General features: G+C 41.3%; 13 non-coding genes across 13 annotated transcripts; 12 read left to right on the top strand and 1 right to left on the bottom strand.

Moving 5' to 3' along the window:
* Positions 1 to 983: 983 nt before the first annotated feature.
* Positions 984 to 1,066, top strand: TRNAL-UAA (transfer RNA leucine (anticodon UAA)). The gene has a single exon. It is a non-coding gene; the product is annotated as a tRNA-Leu (tRNA).
* Positions 1,067 to 1,609: 543 nt separating this feature from the next.
* TRNAL-UAA (transfer RNA leucine (anticodon UAA)) lies at positions 1,610 to 1,692 on the top strand. The gene has a single exon. It is a non-coding gene; the product is annotated as a tRNA-Leu (tRNA).
* Positions 1,693 to 2,237: 545 nt separating this feature from the next.
* TRNAL-UAA (transfer RNA leucine (anticodon UAA)) lies at positions 2,238 to 2,320 on the top strand. Its single transcript has one exon. It is a non-coding gene; the product is annotated as a tRNA-Leu (tRNA).
* A 2,359-nt stretch (positions 2,321 to 4,679) lies between these two features.
* Positions 4,680 to 4,762, top strand: TRNAL-UAA (transfer RNA leucine (anticodon UAA)). The gene has a single exon. It is a non-coding gene; the product is annotated as a tRNA-Leu (tRNA).
* Positions 4,763 to 5,298: 536 nt separating this feature from the next.
* TRNAL-UAA (transfer RNA leucine (anticodon UAA)) lies at positions 5,299 to 5,381 on the top strand. The gene has a single exon. It is a non-coding gene; the product is annotated as a tRNA-Leu (tRNA).
* A 544-nt stretch (positions 5,382 to 5,925) lies between these two features.
* TRNAL-UAA (transfer RNA leucine (anticodon UAA)) lies at positions 5,926 to 6,008 on the top strand. The gene has a single exon. It is a non-coding gene; the product is annotated as a tRNA-Leu (tRNA).
* A 2,349-nt stretch (positions 6,009 to 8,357) lies between these two features.
* TRNAL-UAA (transfer RNA leucine (anticodon UAA)) lies at positions 8,358 to 8,440 on the top strand. The gene has a single exon. It is a non-coding gene; the product is annotated as a tRNA-Leu (tRNA).
* A 544-nt stretch (positions 8,441 to 8,984) lies between these two features.
* On the top strand, positions 8,985 to 9,067 carry TRNAL-UAA (transfer RNA leucine (anticodon UAA)). The gene has a single exon. It is a non-coding gene; the product is annotated as a tRNA-Leu (tRNA).
* A 544-nt stretch (positions 9,068 to 9,611) lies between these two features.
* TRNAL-UAA (transfer RNA leucine (anticodon UAA)) lies at positions 9,612 to 9,694 on the top strand. Its single transcript has one exon. It is a non-coding gene; the product is annotated as a tRNA-Leu (tRNA).
* Positions 9,695 to 11,988: 2,294 nt separating this feature from the next.
* On the top strand, positions 11,989 to 12,071 carry TRNAL-UAA (transfer RNA leucine (anticodon UAA)). The gene has a single exon. It is a non-coding gene; the product is annotated as a tRNA-Leu (tRNA).
* A 543-nt stretch (positions 12,072 to 12,614) lies between these two features.
* On the top strand, positions 12,615 to 12,697 carry TRNAL-UAA (transfer RNA leucine (anticodon UAA)). The gene has a single exon. It is a non-coding gene; the product is annotated as a tRNA-Leu (tRNA).
* Positions 12,698 to 13,242: 545 nt separating this feature from the next.
* TRNAL-UAA (transfer RNA leucine (anticodon UAA)) lies at positions 13,243 to 13,327 on the top strand. The gene has a single exon. It is a non-coding gene; the product is annotated as a tRNA-Leu (tRNA).
* A 2,819-nt stretch (positions 13,328 to 16,146) lies between these two features.
* Positions 16,147 to 16,229, bottom strand: TRNAL-UAA (transfer RNA leucine (anticodon UAA)). Its single transcript has one exon. It is a non-coding gene; the product is annotated as a tRNA-Leu (tRNA).
* Positions 16,230 to 19,946: the final 3,717 nt, after the last annotated feature.

Raw genomic sequence — 19,946 nt, 5'->3', positions numbered from 1 at the left:
GCCCCACTTTAGTATTGATTTATGTGATGCCCCAGCCAGCACCCGCTTGTGAATTAGTGCCCCCACACCCTTGCGTATTGCCCCCAGCCAGCCCCACATTGTGTATTTGTGCCAGCCCCCCCCTTTAGTATCAAATCAGATTCATACCCATACCTGCCTAGGACCCAGATTGGAGGAATAGGACTTGTCATCTTTGCCCCCAAAACAGCCTGCCTGTGGCATCCTTGCCACCAAAACAGCCTGCCTGTTGCATGCCCCCTCACTTACATATCCATGCTATCACACACACATATTCATTCACTCGTTCACAAATATTAATTCACTCATTCACAGATACTCATTCACTGATTCAGATATTCATTCAGAGATATTTATTCATACATTGATTCCCTCATTCAGATACTCATTAACATATACTCATTCACAAACGTTCATTCACTCCTTCACAGATACTCATTAATTCACTCACTCACTCAATCTCACATACTTCTTCATAAAGCCTCCCCCACCCCCTTACCTGAACTGATGATGTATGTGCCGCTCGCAGACTTCCGCAGGGGCTCGCTGCTTCCTTCTGGGTTGCTCGCACAACCTGTTTTACTGCACAGGGGAAGCAGACGTGCAGCAGTAACTGAGCAGTGGAAGGTCATGTGATGCCAGCACTCAATCATAGAAGCCCCAGAGGATGTGCTGGCAGCAGCGGAGGTTCTCTGCGCGCATCGCACAGACGGCCACTGGCTGCCAGAGAGGAGGATCTGGGTTCCCTGCAGCGCTGAGGGGGATCTGGATCTTAGTGTTGCAGTCAAACCTCTATTTGAGGTCTGATTATAAGACGACCTTGAATATAAGACAAGGGATATTTTTCAGAGCATTTGCCCTGAAAAAACCCTTGTCTTATAATTGAGCAAATACGGTCATTTAAAAAAAAAAAAAAATACTCTCAGAAAAAATCACTGCATTGCCATTCCGCATTGTCTTTCAACACCAGGATGGCCGAGTGGTTAAGGCGTTGGACTTAAGATCCAATGGACATGTGTCCGCGTGGGTTCGAACCCCACTCCCGGTAGAAGTATTTTACAATGAACTCGACAAACATAATGTCTTTCATGAAAAAAAATCTCCATAAGGGTTAACCAAAAACATGCAGTTTCTTATAAAGTGAAATATCTTCTGTCATTTCTGTGGTCCTATGACCAAACAACAGTGAGATAGGGCCAGCAGAGTATTAAAGTTCTTTAGTGTAAAAATGAGAAAAATAAAAAATACAATTATATAATTAAGTGATTATTTTTTTAATTGTTTTATATATAGCACCATCATGTTCTGCAGCGCTGTACAATAGCTAAACAGGACACAGCCAGTGTGCATAACATAAAAATATGACCTCCAGAAACAAAGAGGTAAGGAGGGACCCCCTCAAAAGGGCTATAATCTTGAAGAATTAGATTCATATTGGGTACAACTGGCGTCCTGGACCATCCTTGAAAATATGTCATAAGAATTGCATGCAAAGTGTATGATATTCTAATGCAGATCACACATAAAATATATATTTTTTAAATACTCTCAGAAAAAATCACTGCATTGCCATTCAGCATTGTCTTTCAACACCAGGATGGCCGAGTGGTTAAGGCGTTGGACTTAAGATCCAATGGACATGTATCCTCGTGGGTTCGAACCCCACTCCTGGTAAAAACATTTTACTATGAACTTGACAAACAAAACATCTTTCATGAAAACAAAATCTCCATAAGGGTTAACCAAAAACATGCAGTTTCTTATGAAGTGAAATATCTTCTGTCATTTCTGTGTTCCTATGACCAAACAACAGTGAGATAGGGCCAGCAGAGTATTAAAGTTCTTTAGTGTAAAAATGAGAAAAATAAAAAATACAATTATATAATTAAGTGATTATTTTTTTAATTGTTTTATATATAGCACCATCATGTTCTGCAGCGCTGTACAATAGCTAAACAGGACACAGCCAGTGTGCATAACATACAAAATATGACTTCCAGAAACAAAGAGGTAAGGAGGGGCCCCCTCAAAAGGGCTATAATCTTGAAGAATTAGATTCATATTGGGTACAACTGGCGTCCTGGACCATCCTTGAAAATATGTCATAAGAATTGCATGCAAAGTGTATGATATTCTAATGCAGATCACACATAAAATATATATTTTTTAAATACTCTCAGAAAAAATCACTGCATTGCCATTCAGAATTGTCTTTCAACACCAGGTTGGCCGAGTGGTTAAGGCGTTGGACTTAAGATCCAATGGACATGTGTCCGCGTGGGTTCGAACCCCACTCCTGGTAGCAACATTTTACTATGAACTTGACAAACAAAACGTCTTTCATGAAAAAAAAATCTCCATAAGGGTTAACCAAAAACATGCAGTTTCTTATAAAGTGAAATATCTTCTGTCATCTCTGTGTTTGTATGACCAAACAACAATGGGATAGGCACAGCAGAGCTTTAAAGTTCTTTATTGGAAAAAATATATAATACAATAATGCAATTGGACTTAACATCCAATGGACATGCGTCTGTGTGGGTTCGAACTCCACTCTTGTTAACCTTGACAAAGAAAACGTGTTTCGTGAAAAAAAGCACTAGGAGGGTTAATGCAAAACATGCAGTTTATTATGAAATATCTTCTGTCATATCATTGTTTGTATGACCAAACAACAGTGGCAGGGCCGGATTAAGAGCATCATGGGCCTGGTGCTGAGGATTTTGGTGGGCCTTTTTATGGAAATAAAATAGACAGAATGGACAGAATCTTAACTCCTCGACATCCATGTGTATTGGATAAAGAGAACATCAGTGCTCGGCAGATAGTATAAGATAGAATCTTATGTGATGGGAGTGGGAGTACATCAGTACACAAAAAAAAAGTCATCATACACGGGACGCCTGAAGCCACAATTTAGTGCCACTAATCCTTTTTAATAAGATACGTAGGTTGAAATAGAGTAAATAACACAATACCTTAACTTTTGCTCTCACTGATTTCTGGGCCTAGAATGTTTTGTCCTCTGAAGTGACTACAAATTCAGGAGGGTGTTTATCTCTGTAAAAGTTAAATAGTTCAATTTATTCATACAGAAAGTAAAGTGCCAGGAAACAGATGACTAAATACACACCAGGACGGGCTCTGCCACCCAGACACACACAAAAGGACAGACTCTGCCACACCGACACCCAAACACATACACCAGGACAAGCTCTGCCACACTGACACCCAAACACATACACCAGGACAGGCTCTGCCACACTGACACCCAAACACATACACCAGGACAGGCTCTGCCACACTGACACCCAGAGACACACAAACCAGGACAGGCTCTGCCACACAGACAACCAAACACTCACCACAGGACAGGCCTTGCCACACCGACACCCAAACACACACACACAACAGGACAGGCTCTGCCACACTGACACACAAACAACAGGACAGGCTATTCCATGCTGCTTATGTTGTTTGTGTTTTTGCCCCCTTGTGTATTGCCCCCAGCCAGTCCTATGTGTATTTATGCCCCCAGGCTGCCCTTCTCTTTGGTATTGATTTATGTGCTGGCCGCAGCTGGCCCTCTTGTGTATTAAAGCCGCCAGCCCCCCATTGTGTATTTATGCCCCCAGCCAGCCCCACATTGTATATTTATCCCACCAGACAGCCCCACTTTAGTATTGATTTATGTGATGCCCCAGCCAGCACCCGCTTGTGAATTAGTGCCCCCACACCCTTGCGTATTGCCCCCAGCCAGCCCCACATTGTGTATTTGTGCCAGCCCCCCCCCTTTAGTATCAAATCAGATTCATACCCATACCTGCCTAGGACCCAGATTGGAGGAATAGGACTTGTCATCTTTGCCCCCAAAACAGCCTGCCTGTGGCATCCTTGCCACCAAAACAGCCTGCCTGTTGCATGCCCCCTCACTTACATATCCATGCTATCACACACACATATTCATTCACTCGTTCACAAATATTAATTCACTCATTCACAGATACTCATTCACTGATTCAGATATTCATTCAGAGATATTTATTCATACATTGATTCCCTCATTCAGATACTCATTAACATATACTCATTCACAAACGTTCATTCACTATTTCACAGATACTCATTAATTCACTCACTCACTCACTCAATCTCACATACTTCCTTATAAAGCCTCCCCCACCCCCTTACCTGAACTGATGATGTATGTGCCGCTCGCAGACTTCCGCAGGGGCTCGCTGCTTCATTCTGGGTTGCTCGCACAACCTGTTTTACTGCACAGGGGAAGCAGACGTGCAGCAGTAACTGAGCAGTGGAAGGTCATGTGATGCCAGCACTCAATCATAGAAGCCCCAGAGGATGTGCTGGCAGCAGCGGAGGTTGTCTGCGCGCATCGCACAGACGGCCACTGGCTGCCAGAGAGGAGGATCTGGGTTCCCTGCAGCGCTGAGGGGGATCTGGATCTTAGTGTTGCAGTCAAACCTCTATTTGAGGTCTGATTATAAGACGACCTTGAATATAAGACAAGGGATATTTTTCAGAGCATTTGCCCTGAAAAAAACCTTGTCTTATAATTGAGCAAATACGGTAATTTAAAAAAATAAAAAGAAAAATACTCTCAGAAAAAATCACTGCATTGCCATTCAGCATTGTCTTTCAACACCAGGATGGCCGAGTGGTTAAGGCGTTGGACTTAAGATCCAATGGACATGTGTCTGCGTGGGTTTGAACCCCACTCCCAGTAGAAGTATTTTACAATGAACTCGACAAATGTAATGTCTTTGATATCTCCATAAGGGTTAACCAAAAACATGCAGTTTCTTATAAAGTGAAATATCTTCTGTCATTTCTGTGGTCCTATGACCAAACAACAGTGAGATAGGGCCAGCAGAGTATTAAAGTTCTTTAGTGTAAAAATGAGAAAAATAAAAAATACAATTATATAATTAAGTGATTATTTTTTTAATTGTTTTATATATAGCACCATCATGTTCTGCAGCGCTGTACAATAGCTAAACAGGACACAGCCAGTGTGCATAACATACAAAATATGACTTCCAGAAACAAAGAGGTAAGGAGGGACCCCCTCAAAAGGGCTATAATCTTGAAGAATTAGATTCATATTGGGTACAACTGGCGTCCTGGACCATCCTTGAAAATATGTCATAAGAATTGCATGCAAAGTGTATGATATTCTAATGCAGATCACACATAAAATATATATTTTTTAAATACTCTCAGAAAAAATCACTGCATTGCCATTCAGCATTTTCTTTCAACACCAGGATGGCCGAGTGGTTAAGGCGTTGGACTTAAGATCCAATGGACATGTGTCCTCGTGGGTTCAAACCCCACTCCTGGTAAAAACATTTTACTATGAACTTGACAAACAAAACATCTTTCATGAAAACAAAATCTCCATAAGGGTTAACCAAAAACATGCAGTTTCTTATAAAGTGAAATATCTTCTGTCATTTCTGTGTTCCTATGACCAAACAACAGTGAGATAGGGCCAGCAGAGTATTAAAGTTCTTTAGTGTAAAAATGAGAAAAATAAAAAATACAATTATATAATTAAGTGATTATTTTTTTAATTGTTTTATATATAGCACCATCATGTTCTGCAGCGCTGTACAATAGCTAAACAGGACACAGCCAGTGTGCATAACATAAAAATATGACCTCCAGAAACAAAGAGGTAAGGAGGGACCCCCTCAAAAGGGCTATAATCTTGAAGAATTAGATTCATATTGGGTACAACTGGCGTCCTGGACCATCCTTGAAAATATGTCATAAGAATTGCATGCAAAGTGTATGATATTCTAATGCAGATCACACATAAAATATATATTTTTTAAATACTCTCAGAAAAAATCACTGCATTGCCATTCAGCATTGTCTTTCAACACCAGAATGGCCGAGTGGTTAAGGCGTTGGGCTTAAGATCCAATGGACATGTGTCTGCGTGGGTTCGAACCCCACTCCTGGTAACATCATTTTACTATGAACTTGACAAACAAAACGTCTTTCATGAAAAAAAAATCTCCATAAGGGTTAACCAAAAACATGCAGTTTCTTATAAAGTGAAATATCTTCTGTCATCTCTGTGTTTGTATGACCAAACAACAATGGGATAGGCACAGCAGAGCTTTAAAGTTCTTTATTGGAAAAAATATATAATACAATAATGCAATTGGACTTAACATCCAATGGACATGCGTCTGTGTGGGTTCGAACTCCACTCTTGTTAACCTTGACAAAGAAAACGTGTTTCGTGAAAAAAAGCACTAGGAGGGTTAATGCAAAACATGCAGTTTATTATGAAATATCTTCTGTCATATCATTGTTTGTATGACCAAACAACAGTGGCAGGGCCGGATTAAGAGCATCATGGGCCTGGTGCTGAGGATTTTGGTGGGCCTTTTTATGGAAATAAAATAGACAGAATGGACAGAATCTTAACTCCTCGACATCCATGTGTATTGGATAAAGAGAACATCAGTGCTCGGCAGATAGTATAAGATAGAATCTTATGTGATGGGAGTGGGAGTACATCAGTACACAAAAAAAAGTCATCATACACGGGACGCCTGAAGCCACAATTTAGTGCCACTAATCCTTTTTAATAAGATACGTAGGTTGAAATAGAGTAAATAACACAATACCTTAACTTTTGCTCTCACTGATTTCTGGGCCTAGAATGTTTTGTCCTCTGAAGTGACTACAAATTCAGGAGGGTGTTTATCTCTGTAAAAGTTAAATAGTTCAATTTATTCATACAGAAAGTAAAGTGCCAGGAAACAGATGACTAAATACACACCAGGACGGGCTCTGCCACCCAGACACACACACAAGGACAGACTCTGCCACACCGACACCCAAACACATACACCAGGACAAGCTCTGCCACGCTGACACCCAAACACATACACCAGGACAGGCTCTGCCACACTGACACCCAAACACATACACCAGGACAGGCTCTGCCTCACTGACACCCAGAGACACACACACCAGGACAGGCTCTGCCACACAGACAACCAAACACTCACCACAGGACAGGCCTTGCCACACCGACACCCAAACACACACACACAACAGGACAGGCTCTGCCACACTGACACACAAACAACAGGACAGGCTATTCCATGCTGCTTATGTTGTTTGTGTTTTTGCCCCCTTGTGTATTGCCCCCAGCCAGTCCTATGTGTATTTATGCCCCCAGGCTGCCCTTCTCTTTGGTATTGATTTATGTGCTGGCCGCAGCTGGCCCTCTTGTGTATTAAAGCCGCCAGCCCCCCATTGTGTATTTATGCCCCCAGCCAGCCCCACATTGTATATTTATCCCACCAGACAGCCCCACTTTAGTATTGATTTATGTGATGCCCCAGCCAGCACCCGCTTGTGAATTAGTGCCCCCACACCCTTGCGTATTGCCCCCAGCCAGCCCCACATTGTGTATTTGTGCCAGCCCCCCCCTTTAGTATCAAATCAGATTCATACCCATACCTGCCTAGGACCCAGATTGGAGGAATAGGACTTGTCATCTTTGCCCCCAAAACAGCCTGCCTGTGGCATCCTTGCCACCAAAACAGCCTGCCTGTTGCATGCCCCCTCACTTACATATCCATGCTATCACACACACATATTCATTCACTCGTTCACAAATATTAATTCACTCATTCACAGATACTCATTCACTGATTCAGATATTCATTCAGAGATATTTATTCATACATTGATTCCCTCATTCAGATACTCATTAACATATACTCATTCACAAACGTTCATTCACTCCTTCACAGATACTCATTAATTCACTCACTCACTCAATCTCACATACTTCTTCATAAAGCCTCCCCCACCCCCTTACCTGAACTGATGATGTATGTGCCGCTCGCAGACTTCCGCAGGGGCTCGCTGCTTCCTTCTGGGTTGCTCGCACAACCTGTTTTACTGCACAGGGGAAGCAGACGTGCAGCAGTAACTGAGCAGTGGAAGGTCATGTGATGCCAGCACTCAATCATAGAAGCCCCAGAGGATGTGCTGGCAGCAGCGGAGGTTGTCTGCGCGCATCGCACAGACGGCCACTGGCTGCCAGAGAGGAGGATCTGGGTTCCCTGCAGCGCTGAGGGGGATCTGGATCTTAGTGTTGCAGTCAAACCTCTATTTGAGGTCTGATTATAAGACGACCTTGAATATAAGACAAGGGATATTTTTCAGAGCATTTGCCCTGAAAAAACCCTTGTCTTATAATTGAGCAAATACGGTCATTTAAAAAAAAAAAAAAATACTCTCAGAAAAAATCACTGCATTGCCATTCCGCATTGTCTTTCAACACCAGGATGGCCGAGTGGTTAAGGCGTTGGACTTAAGATCCAATGGACATGTGTCCGCGTGGGTTCGAACCCCACTCCCGGTAGAAGTATTTTACAATGAACTCGACAAACGTAATGTCTTTCATGAAAAAAAATCTCCATAAGGGTTAACCAAAAACATGCAGTTTCTTATAAAGTGAAATATCTTCTGTCATTTCTGTGGTCCTATGACCAAACAACAGTGAGATAGGGCCAGCAGAGTATTAAAGTTCTTTAGTGTAAAAATGAGAAAAATAAAAAATACAATTATATAATTAAGTGATTATTTTTTTAATTGTTTTATATATAGCACCATCATGTTCTGCAGCGCTGTACAATAGCTAAACAGGACACAGCCAGTGTGCATAACATACAAAATATGACTTCCAGAAACAAAGAGGTAAGGAGGGACCCCCTCAAAAGGGCTATAATCTTGAAGAATTAGATTCATATTGGGTACAACTGGCGTCCTGGACCATCCTTGAAAATATGTCATAAGAATTGCATGCAAAGTGTATGATATTCTAATGCAGATCACACATAAAATATATATTTTTTAAATACTCTCAGAAAAAATCACTGCATTGCCATTCAGCATTGTCTTTCAACACCAGGATGGCCGAGTGGTTAAGGCGTTGGATTTAAGATCCAATGGACATGTGTCCTCGTGGGTTCGAACCCCACTCCTGGTAAAAACATTTTACTATGAACTTGACAAACAAAACATCTTTCATGAAAACAAAATCTCCATAAGGGTTAACCAAAAACATGCAGTTTCTTATAAAGTGAAATATCTTCTGTCATTTCTGTGGTCCTATGACCAAAGAACAGTGAGATAGGGCCAGCAGAGTATTAAAGTTCTTTAGTGTAAAAATGAGAAAAATTAAAAATACAATTATATAATTAAGTGATTATTTTTTTAATTGTTTTATATATAGCACCATCATGTTCTGCAGCGCTGTACAATAGCTAAACAGGACACAGCCAGTGTGCATAACATAAAAATATGACTTCCAGAAACAAAGAGGTAAGGAGGGACCCCCTCAAAAGGGCTATAATCTTGAAGAATTAGATTCATATTGGGTACAACTGGCATCCTGGACCATCCTTGAAAATATGTCATAAGAATTGCATGCAAAGTGTGTGATATTCTAATGCAGATCACACATAAAATATATATTTTTTAAATACTCTCAGAAAAAATCACTGCATTGCCATTCAGCATTGTCTTTCAACACCAGGATGGCCGAGTGGTTAAGGCGTTGGACTTAAGATCCAATGGACATGTGTCCGCGTGGGTTCGAACCCCACTCCTGGTAACAACATTTTGCTATGAACTTGACAAACAAAACGTCTTTCATGAAAAAAAAATCTCCATAAGGGTTAACCAAAAACATGCAGTTTCTTATAAAGTGAAATATCTTCTGTCATCTCTGTGTTTGTATGACCAAACAACAATGGGATAGGCACAGCAGAGCTTTAAAGTTCTTTATTGGAAAAAATATATAATACAATAATGCAATTGGACTTAACATCCAATGGACATGCGTCTGTGTGGGTTCGAACTCCACTCTTGTTAACCTTGACAAAGAAAACGTGTTTCGTGAAAAAAAGCACTAGGAGGGTTAATGCAAAACATGCAGTTTATTATGAAATATCTTCTGTCATATCATTGTTTGTATGACCAAACAACAGTGGCAGGGCCGGATTAAGAGCATCATGGGCCTGGTGCTGAGGATTTTGGTGGGCCTTTTTATGGAAATAAAATAGACAGAATGGACAGAATCTTAACTCCTCGACATCCATGTGTATTGGATAAAGAGAACATCAGTGCTCGGCAGATAGTATAAGATAGAATCTTATGTGATGGGAGTGGGAGTACATCAGTACACAAAAAAAAAGTCATCATACACGGGACGCCTGAAGCCACAATTTAGTGCCACTAATCCTTTTTAATAAGATACGTAGGTTGAAATAGAGTAAATAACACAATACCTTAACTTTTGCTCTCACTGATTTCTGGGCCTAGAATGTTTTGTCCTCTGAAGTGACTACAAATTCAGGAGGGTGTTTATCTCTGTAAAAGTTAAATAGTTCAATTTATTCATACAGAAAGTAAAGTGCCAGGAAACAGATGACTAAATACACACCAGGACGGGCTCTGCCACCCAGACACACACACAAGGACAGACTCTGCCACACCGACACCCAAACACATACACCAGGACAAGCTCTGCCACACTGACACCCAAACACATACACCAGGACAGGCTCTGCCACACTGACACCCAGAGACACACACACCAGGACAGGCTCTGCCACACAGACAACCAAACACTCACCACAGGACAGGCCTTGCCACACCGACACCCAAACACACACACACAACAGGACAGGCTCTGCCACACTGACACACAAACAACAGGACAGGCTATTCCATGCTGCTTATGTTGTTTGTGTATTGCCCCCAGCCAGTCCTATGTGTATTTATGCCCCCAGGCTGCCCTTCTCTTTGGTATTGATTTATGTGCTGGCCGCAGCTGGCCCTCTTGTGTATTAAAGCCGCCAGCCCCCCATTGTGTATTTATGCCCCCAGCCAGCCCCACATTGTATATTTATCCCACCAGACAGCCCCACTTTAGTATTGATTTATGTGATGCCCCAGCCAGCACCCGCTTGTGAATTAGTGCCCCCACACCCTTGCGTATTGCCCCCAGCCAGCCCCACATTGTGTATTTGTGCCAGCCCCCCCCTTTAGTATCAAATCAGATTCATACCCATACCTGCCTAGGACCCAGATTGGAGGAATAGGACTTGTCATCTTTGCCCCCAAAACAGCCTGCCTGTGGCATCCTTGCCACCAAAACAGCCTGCCTGTTGCATGCCCCCTCACTTACATATCCATGCTATCACACACACATATTCATTCACTCGTTCACAAATATTAATTCACTCATTCACAGATACTCATTCACTGATTCAGATATTCATTCAGAGATATTTATTCATACATTGATTCCCTCATTCAGATACTCATTAACATATACTCATTCACAAACGTTCATTCACTCCTTCACAGATACTCATTAATTCACTCACTCACTCAATCTCACATACTTCTTCATAAAGCCTCCCCCACCCCCTTACCTGAACTGATGATGTATGTGCCGCTCGCAGACTTCCGCAGGGGCTCGCTGCTTCCTTCTGGGTTGCTCGCACAACCTGTTTTACTGCACAGGGGAAGCAGACGTGCAGCAGTAACTGAGCAGTGGAAGGTCATGTGATGCCAGCACTCAATCATAGAAGCCCCAGAGGATGTGCTGGCAGCAGCGGAGGTTGTCTGCGCGCATCGCACAGACGGCCACTGGCTGCCAGAGAGGAGGATCTGGGTTCCCTGCAGCGCTGAGGGGGATCTGGATCTTAGTGTTGCAGTCAAACCTCTATTTGAGGTCTGATTATAAGACGACCTTGAATATAAGACAAGGGATATTTTTCAGAGCATTTGCCCTGAAAAAACCCTTGTCTTATAATTGAGCAAATACGGTCATTTAAAAAAAAAAAAAAATACTCTCAGAAAAAATCACTGCATTGCCATTCCGCATTGCCTTTCAACACCAGGATGGCCGAGTGGTTAAGGCGTTGGACTTAAGATCCAATGGACATGTGTCCGCGTGGGTTCGAACCCCACTCCCGGTAGAAGTATTTTACAATGAACTCGACAAACGTAATGTCTTTCATGAAAAAAAATCTCCATAAGGGTTAACCAAAAACATGCAGTTTCTTATAAAGTGAAATATCTTCTGTCATTTCTGTGGTCCTATGACCAAACAACAGTGAGATAGGGCCAGCAGAGTATTAAAGTTCTTTAGTGTAAAAATGAGAAAAATAAAAAATACAATTATATAATTAAGTGATTATTTTTTTAATTGTTTTATATATAGCACCATCATGTTCTGCAGCGCTGTACAATAGCTAAACAGGACACAGCCAGTGTGCATAACATAAAAATATGACCTCCAGAAACAAAGAGGTAAGGAGGGACCCCCTCAAAAGGGCTATAATCTTGAAGAATTAGATTCATATTGGGTACAACTGGCGTCCTGGACCATCCTTGAAAATATGTCATAAGAATTGCATGCAAAGTGTATGATATTCTAATGCAGATCACACATAAAATATATATTTTTTAAATACTCTCAGAAAAAATCACTGCATTGCCATTCAGCATTGTCTTTCAACACCAGGATGGCCGAGTGGTTAAGGCGTTGGACTTAAGATCTAATGGACATGTATCCTCGTGGGTTCGAACCCCACTCCTGGTAAAAACATTTTACTATGAACTTGACAAACAAAACATCTTTCATGAAAACAAAATCTCCATAAGGGTTAACCAAAAACATGCAGTTTCTTATGAAGTGAAATATCTTCTGTCATTTCTGTGTTCCTATGACCAAACAACAGTGAGATAGGGCCAGCAGAGTATTAAAGTTCTTTAGTGTAAAAATGAGAAAAATAAAAAATACAATTATATAATTAAGTGATTATTTTTTTAATTGTTTTATATATAGCACCATCATGTTCTGCAGCGCTGTACAATAGCTAAACAGGACACAGCCAGTGTGCATAACATACAAAATATGACTTCCAGAAACAAAGAGGTAAGGAGGGACCCCCTCAAAAGGGCTATAATCTTGAAGAATTAGATTCATATTGGGTACAACTGGCGTCCTGGACCATCCTTGAAAATATGTCATAAGAATTGCATGCAAAGTGTATGATATTCTAATGCAGATCACACATAAAATATATATTTTTTAAATACTCTCAGAAAAAATCACTGCATTGCCATTCAGAATTGTCTTTCAACACCAGGTTGGCCGAGTGGTTAAGGCGTTGGACTTAAGATCCAATGGACATGTGTCCGCGTGGGTTCGAACCCCCCACTCCTGGTAACAACATTTTACTATGAACTTGACAAACAAAACGTCTTTCATGAAAAAAAAATCTCCATAAGGGTTAACCAAAAACATGCAGTTTCTTATAAAGTGAAATATCTTCTGTCATCTCTGTGTTTGTATGACCAAACAACAATGGGATAGGCACAGGAGAGCTTTAAAGTTCTTTATTGGAAAAAATATATAATACAATAATGCAATTGGACTTAACATCCAATGGACATGCGTCTGTGTGGGTTCGAACTCCACTCTTGTTAACCTTGACAAAGAAAACGTGTTTCGTGAAAAAAAGCACTAGGAGGGTTAATGCAAAACATGCAGTTTATTATGAAATATCTTCTGTCATATCATTGTTTGTATGACCAAACAACAGTGGCAGGGCCGGATTAAGAGCATCATGGGCCTGGTGCTGAGGATTTTGGTGGGCCTTTTTATGGAAATAAAATAGACAGAATGGACAGAATCTTAACTCCTCGACATCCATGTGTATTGGATAAAGAGAACATCAGTGCTCGGCAGATAGTATAAGATAGAATCTTATGTGATGGGAGTGGGAGTACATCAGTACACAAAAAAAAAGTCATCATACACGGGACGCCTGAAGCCACAATTTAGTGCCACTAATCCTTTTTAATAAGATACGTAGGTTGAAATAGAGTAAATAACACAATACCTTAACTTTTGCTCTCACTGATTTCTGGGCCTAGAATGTTTTGTCCTCTGAAGTGACTACAAATTCAGGAGGGTGTTTATCTCTGTAAAAGTTAAATAGTTCAATTTATTCATACAGAAAGTAAAGTGCCAGGAAACAGATGACTAAATACACACCAGGACGGGCTCTGCCACCCAGACACACACACAAGGACAGACTCTGCCACACCGACACCCAAACACATACACCAGGACAAGCTCTGCCACACTGACACCCAAACACATACACCAGGACAGGCTCTGCCACACTGACACCCAAACACATACACCAGGACAGGCTCTGCCTCACTGACACCCAGAGACACACACACCAGGACAGGCTCTGCCACACAGACAACCAAACACTCACCACAGGACAGGCCTTGCCACACCGACACCCAAACACACACACACAACAGGACAGGCTCTGCCACACTGACACACAAACAACAGGACAGGCTATTCCATGCTGCTTATGTTGTTTGTGTTTTTGCCCCCTTGTGTATTGCCCCCAGCCAGTCCTATGTGTATTTATGCCCCCAGGCTGCCCTTCTCTTTGGTATTGATTTATGTGCTGGCCGCAGCTGGCCCTCTTGTGTATTAAAGCCGCCAGCCCCCCATTGTGTATTTATGCCCCCAGCCAGCCCCACATTGTATATTTATCCCACCAGACAGCCCCACTTTAGTATTGATTTATGTGATGCCCCAGCCAGCACCCGCTTGTGAATTAGTGCCCCCACACCCTTGCGTATTGCCCCCAGCCAGCCCCACATTGTGTATTTGTGCCAGCCCCCCCCTTTAGTATCAAATCAGATTCATACCCATACCTGCCTAGGACCCAGATTGGAGGAATAGGACTTGTCATCTTTGCCCCCAAAACAGCCTGCCTGTGGCATCCTTGCCACCAAAACAGCCTGCCTGTTGCATGCCCCCTCACTTACATATCCATGCTATCACACACACATATTCATTCACTCGTTCACAAATATTAATTCACTCATTCACAGATACTCATTCACTGATTCAGATATTCATTCAGAGATATTTATTCATACATTGATTCCCTCATTCAGATACTCATTAACATATACTCATTCACAAACGTTCATTCACTCCTTCACAGATACTCATTAATTCACTCACTCACTCACTCATTCAATCTCACATACTTCCTTATAAAGCCTCCCCCACCCCCTTACCTGAACTGATGATGTATGTGCCGCTCGCAGACTTCCGCAGGGGCTCGCTGCTTCATTCTGGGTTGCTCGCACAACCTGTTTTACTGCACAGGGGAAGCAGACGTGCAGCAGTAACTGAGCAGTGGAAGGTCATGTGATGCCAGCACTCAATCATAGAAGCCCCAGAGGATGTGCTGGCAGCAGCGGAGGTTGTCTGCGCGCATCGCACAGACGGCCACTGGCTGCCAGAGAGGAGGATCTGGGTTCCCTGCAGCGCTGAGGGGGATCTGGATCTTAGTGTTGCAGTCAAACCTCTATTTGAGGTCTGATTATAAGACGACCTTGAATATAAGACAAGGGATATTTTTCAGAGCATTTGCCCTGAAAAAAACCTTGTCTTATAATTGAGCAAATACGGTAATTTAAAAAAATAAAATAAAAAATACTCTCAGATAAAATCACTGCACCGCCATTCCACGTAGTCCGTGGACGCCAGGATGGCCGAGTGGTTAAGGCGTTAGACTTAAGATCCACGTGGGTTTGAACCCCACTCCTGGTAGAAGTATTTTACAATGAACTCGACAAACATAATGTCAATCATGAAAAAAATCCACAAGTGACAGTTTTGTCATACAATTAACAGATCACAAAACTGAATAACCAAAAGAAAAAAAAATCCAAATCCAAATCCAAATACTGTTTCCCCTAAATTCCCACTGGGGTTTTTTTGCACTTTTAGACCACATTATTTCTGTCTTCTACATGCAAAACAAAGATATATAAAATGTTCTTTATGGTTTTGACTTCTTAATATGAAAAATAAAAATGTATAGCAGTTGATGTTTTACATAGTAGAATTAAGGACAAAAACGCAATAAAAATGTATGTGATTTTTAATATACTTAAGTTTGCGTATTATGTGAAAATTATACAAATTAAAAAAGACTCTACCAGGAGTGGGGTTCGAACCCACGCGGACATATGTCCATTGGATCTTAAGTCCAACGCCTTAACCACTCGGCCATCCTGGTACAGATGATGAGTGTTCGCGTACTGACGTTTTCATGTAGTGTCGGGTATCACGTGACTAGTTTTTCCGGTTACACTGTACGTTTATCATTATTACGGCTGTTATATGCGTCGCAGTATCGTATCGAGCATCCTGTAAACATCTATACGGTGCAGCTGTTAGAGCTTCCAGCTGCAAGCCGTAATCTATATGTATTGTGTCTATTAACTGTACCGAGAGCATAGCCCGCCCTGCAGCTAGCATCACCCCTAAAGGGCGGAGCTTTCGCGGTACACGGTATCGGGCATGGCTGCTGAGCGCGTGCACTGTATGTATCTGCCTGCCGGGGATAGGGAGTGAGATGCGATAACGTAAACAGTGCCTGTGATGGATACTTTGCGATCATTCGGTTGTTTATGTGGTTATCGTATGATGATTGGTGAAGGTTTCACACAGCCGGTTTGAATCAGTAGCTGTATCTTGTGATCCCGTATCATCTATTATTAAGCGTCATGTTATTTTTAGATATCGGTAACACAACTCTTGCCAGCGCTTTGTCAGGGATTTATATGTGTTTGTGTATATATAATTACATATTACACACACATACGTATATGCCCATAATTTAAGTGACTTGCTTTTTTCTTCTTTCTCTTTATCTCCCCTCCTCTCTCTGTATTTCTCTTTGCATCTCTCTCCCTTCCTTTTATCTTTTGCACTCCCCCTCTCCATCCTTTTACTCTTTTTTTTTGCTTCTCCCTCCCCTGTATACAACACTTTTGGGCGGTCCCATCCCCCTGCACACAATGTTGTGCAACATCTCAAAATACACAATATATAAAATAATATTTAAGCACATGGTGCATATTGTATACATATAATATATGGTAGACTTGTGCATAGATATTTGGGGAACATAAAACATACACAAAGACACATAACCCAACTAATTTTCGTTGCTTCGTGTTCGTCTTAGTGTTAGCGCCGTGCCCGCCATCTCTTGAAAGAGAAGGAGGGACGTTGATTGAGTGAACTGATCTTCACCTGTCCAATCAGCGACATCATGCATTTAATAACACCTATTACATTTAAAATTAGATAACAATAATAGATCTTTAACCAAACCCTTTAACTCCAAGTCTGTGCTTATTTTGAGTTTTTCAGCTCCTTTTCTTCCATCTGCATACCTGCCAACAGTCCTAAATTTCCTGTCACAGTTTTTTCCCCAGTCATGTCCCGTCAAATTTGGGTAAAGCAGGTATGCAAATGTAGGTAGAATAAATAAATATAATAAATGAAATAACTTTAATAATATAAAAATAAATTAACCCCTTATTTTTAATAACACCTATTAAATTTAAAATTAGATAAATGTATAATAAATATTTTACCCAACCGGTGCCCTACTACTATCCTTAACCTTACATTAAGGTAAGAAAAAAAGGTTGTTGTTTTTTTTGTCCCGAAGATGACCACGAAGACTTTGCCGCCGCACGGCCCAAGTATGATATATAGCCCTTGTTTTGTTTTTAGATATTTTTTTTAGACCTCGAGTGGTCTGGTGGAAAACTGTGCCTTCCTACTGGAACGAAGAGAGTGGCTAGGGGTGTATTTGGAAAATAGGTATAGAGGGGTGAAGAGTTGGTAAGGGCTCTGTAGGTCAGGGTAAGTAGTTTGAATTTAATTCTGGAAGGGTATTGGGAGCGTTCATCTGGCTGCAGTGTTGGATTGGAGCAGGAGAAGGGGAGGTCAATTAGTAGGGAGTTGCAATAGTCCAGTGATTAGAGATCCTTCCATACTCTTAAATATATTTATCAAAGTAGAATGGTAATATGTCAAAAAGACTTAATAAAAATACAAACTAAATTGCATTTTGCCTAAGCATGAAAACTGTAGCAAAAGAGGATAGAGAAGCAAAAGTAATAAAAGTTAGGCAATATTTTACTTTATGCAGTGCACTATAAGGGGCACTGTGTGGCGCTGCAGGGCCCTCAACAAACTCCCTCAACTCCCAGCAGAGCTCTGATTAGGGAGGGTCAAGGTCAGGTAGAGCCCAGGGGCAACACTGTTACAGTAGCTATCTATCTATTCATCTAATCTACCTATCTTTTTTTTTCTTATAGTTCTGGAACTTTTCTTCGGTCGCAGCATGGTATAGCCTTGGATTGGACAGCTCCATATGCACATGAATTATATTAAAGAGGGCAAGAAGGGAGTTATATACAATGCTGGAGAAGTGGGGGGGGGGGGAATGATGCAAAGAAGGCAATCTTGTTTATTATGCTACAATTAACCCGTTTGTCTATAAGCCAGGTAAATTTCATGTCATTCTTTGAAAACACAGCTGTTAGGTCCAATTCCTTTGCTGCTTTTGCCCCATCCGGTGTAGATGGGTACCGTGCCAGAGGCAATAGGGGGCATCCTAAATTCAGTCACAAACAAGAAACACACATAGAGCACATGATCACATACCCCTGATGCTTGCACATGTGTGCCCATAATGTGCTTCACTGGCCGCAGAAGAAAAAAAAGGGTAGTTACAGTCCCTTTAACATAGTTTGAGAAATGCATAGACTTCCTGAAACATTGTGTTGTTTTTGCTACCTACATTTTACCTCTCTGGGAATTATTTAACCCTTTTGTGAGATAGAGTTTTACTCTTTACTCCCCTGACCTTTTTTTTTGCTATTTTTAGTAAATCTTTGTTCACCCATGATTCCCCTTTTTTCCATGTTTAGTGTACCCACACTAATTATATATTTTTCTCTTTATATTGCATTTTTTTGGATGTCTGTCATTTAGTATGAAATAAAGGTAAAAAAAATACAGCACAGAATACAACCACCATATTTTACTTCGAAAAATTTGATTTTTTTCCAAAAATTAGGTCCCACTGATTTATGTTCAACAGCATTTTTATATAATTATATAAGGGAGCAAAATGCTTGTTTACATACTGCAGTTTTTTTTCTTTTGCATCTTGTAATGGGGGGGCACGAGGTGTGTTTTCTCTATTTTTCTATTTTTTTTATTTTTTTTTTACTAATTTCACTTTTTTTAACTGGAGATCCATTTTGAGGTCTTTAAGGACCTTGGGGATCATTCTTGGAACTGGAATGTACCCCTTATGATGTCATGGTGAAATCACTGCGGTCTGTATAATATTGTATTTTATTTTTATTGTATTCTTTTCTTATTGATCCCTACTTCTGTTAATCACAAAGTAGGCTCAACTGGGCAGACCCTCCACTGGGCAGACCCTCTAGGAACCTTTTTTTACATGTAATATTGTATCCTGTGGTGTCAGGACTGACCCAGCCAGTTGAGAATTCCGTTATTCCGGTGTAACTGGCACTCGCGACGAGCACTGTTATACCGGATCAGTCTGCAGGAAGCTGGCGATGCTGGCTAATGCTCACTGGGAAGACCCCAGGCTACGGAATGACACCCTGATCTCCTGTGTACAGGCGGGGAAACATCCCTGCTGGCACACAATCCATAGGACGTACTGCCACGTCCTCTGTCATCTAGAACATGTTTTAGGACTTAATAGCACATCTTGTGTACATCACAAATGGGTTAAATGCTTTGGTATTTATATTAGCTGGAACATTTACAGTGTTTAATAATGTTTCAACTATTATGTGTCCCTTGGAAGACTATTGCAATAAAAAAACAATAGCATACATTGTACGCATTGTATTTTTTTTAAATGTCACCCTATTCAAAATGCCACTGT

This window comes from Sceloporus occidentalis, unplaced genomic scaffold (genome assembly GCF_023333645.1).
Source record: "Sceloporus occidentalis isolate IW3139 unplaced genomic scaffold, rSceOcc1.0.p SCAF_42, whole genome shotgun sequence".
Taxonomy (NCBI): Eukaryota; Metazoa; Chordata; class Lepidosauria; order Squamata; family Phrynosomatidae; genus Sceloporus; species Sceloporus occidentalis.
The sequence above is the reverse complement of the archived record's forward strand: the minus strand, read 5'-3'. Positions and strand labels throughout refer to the sequence as shown.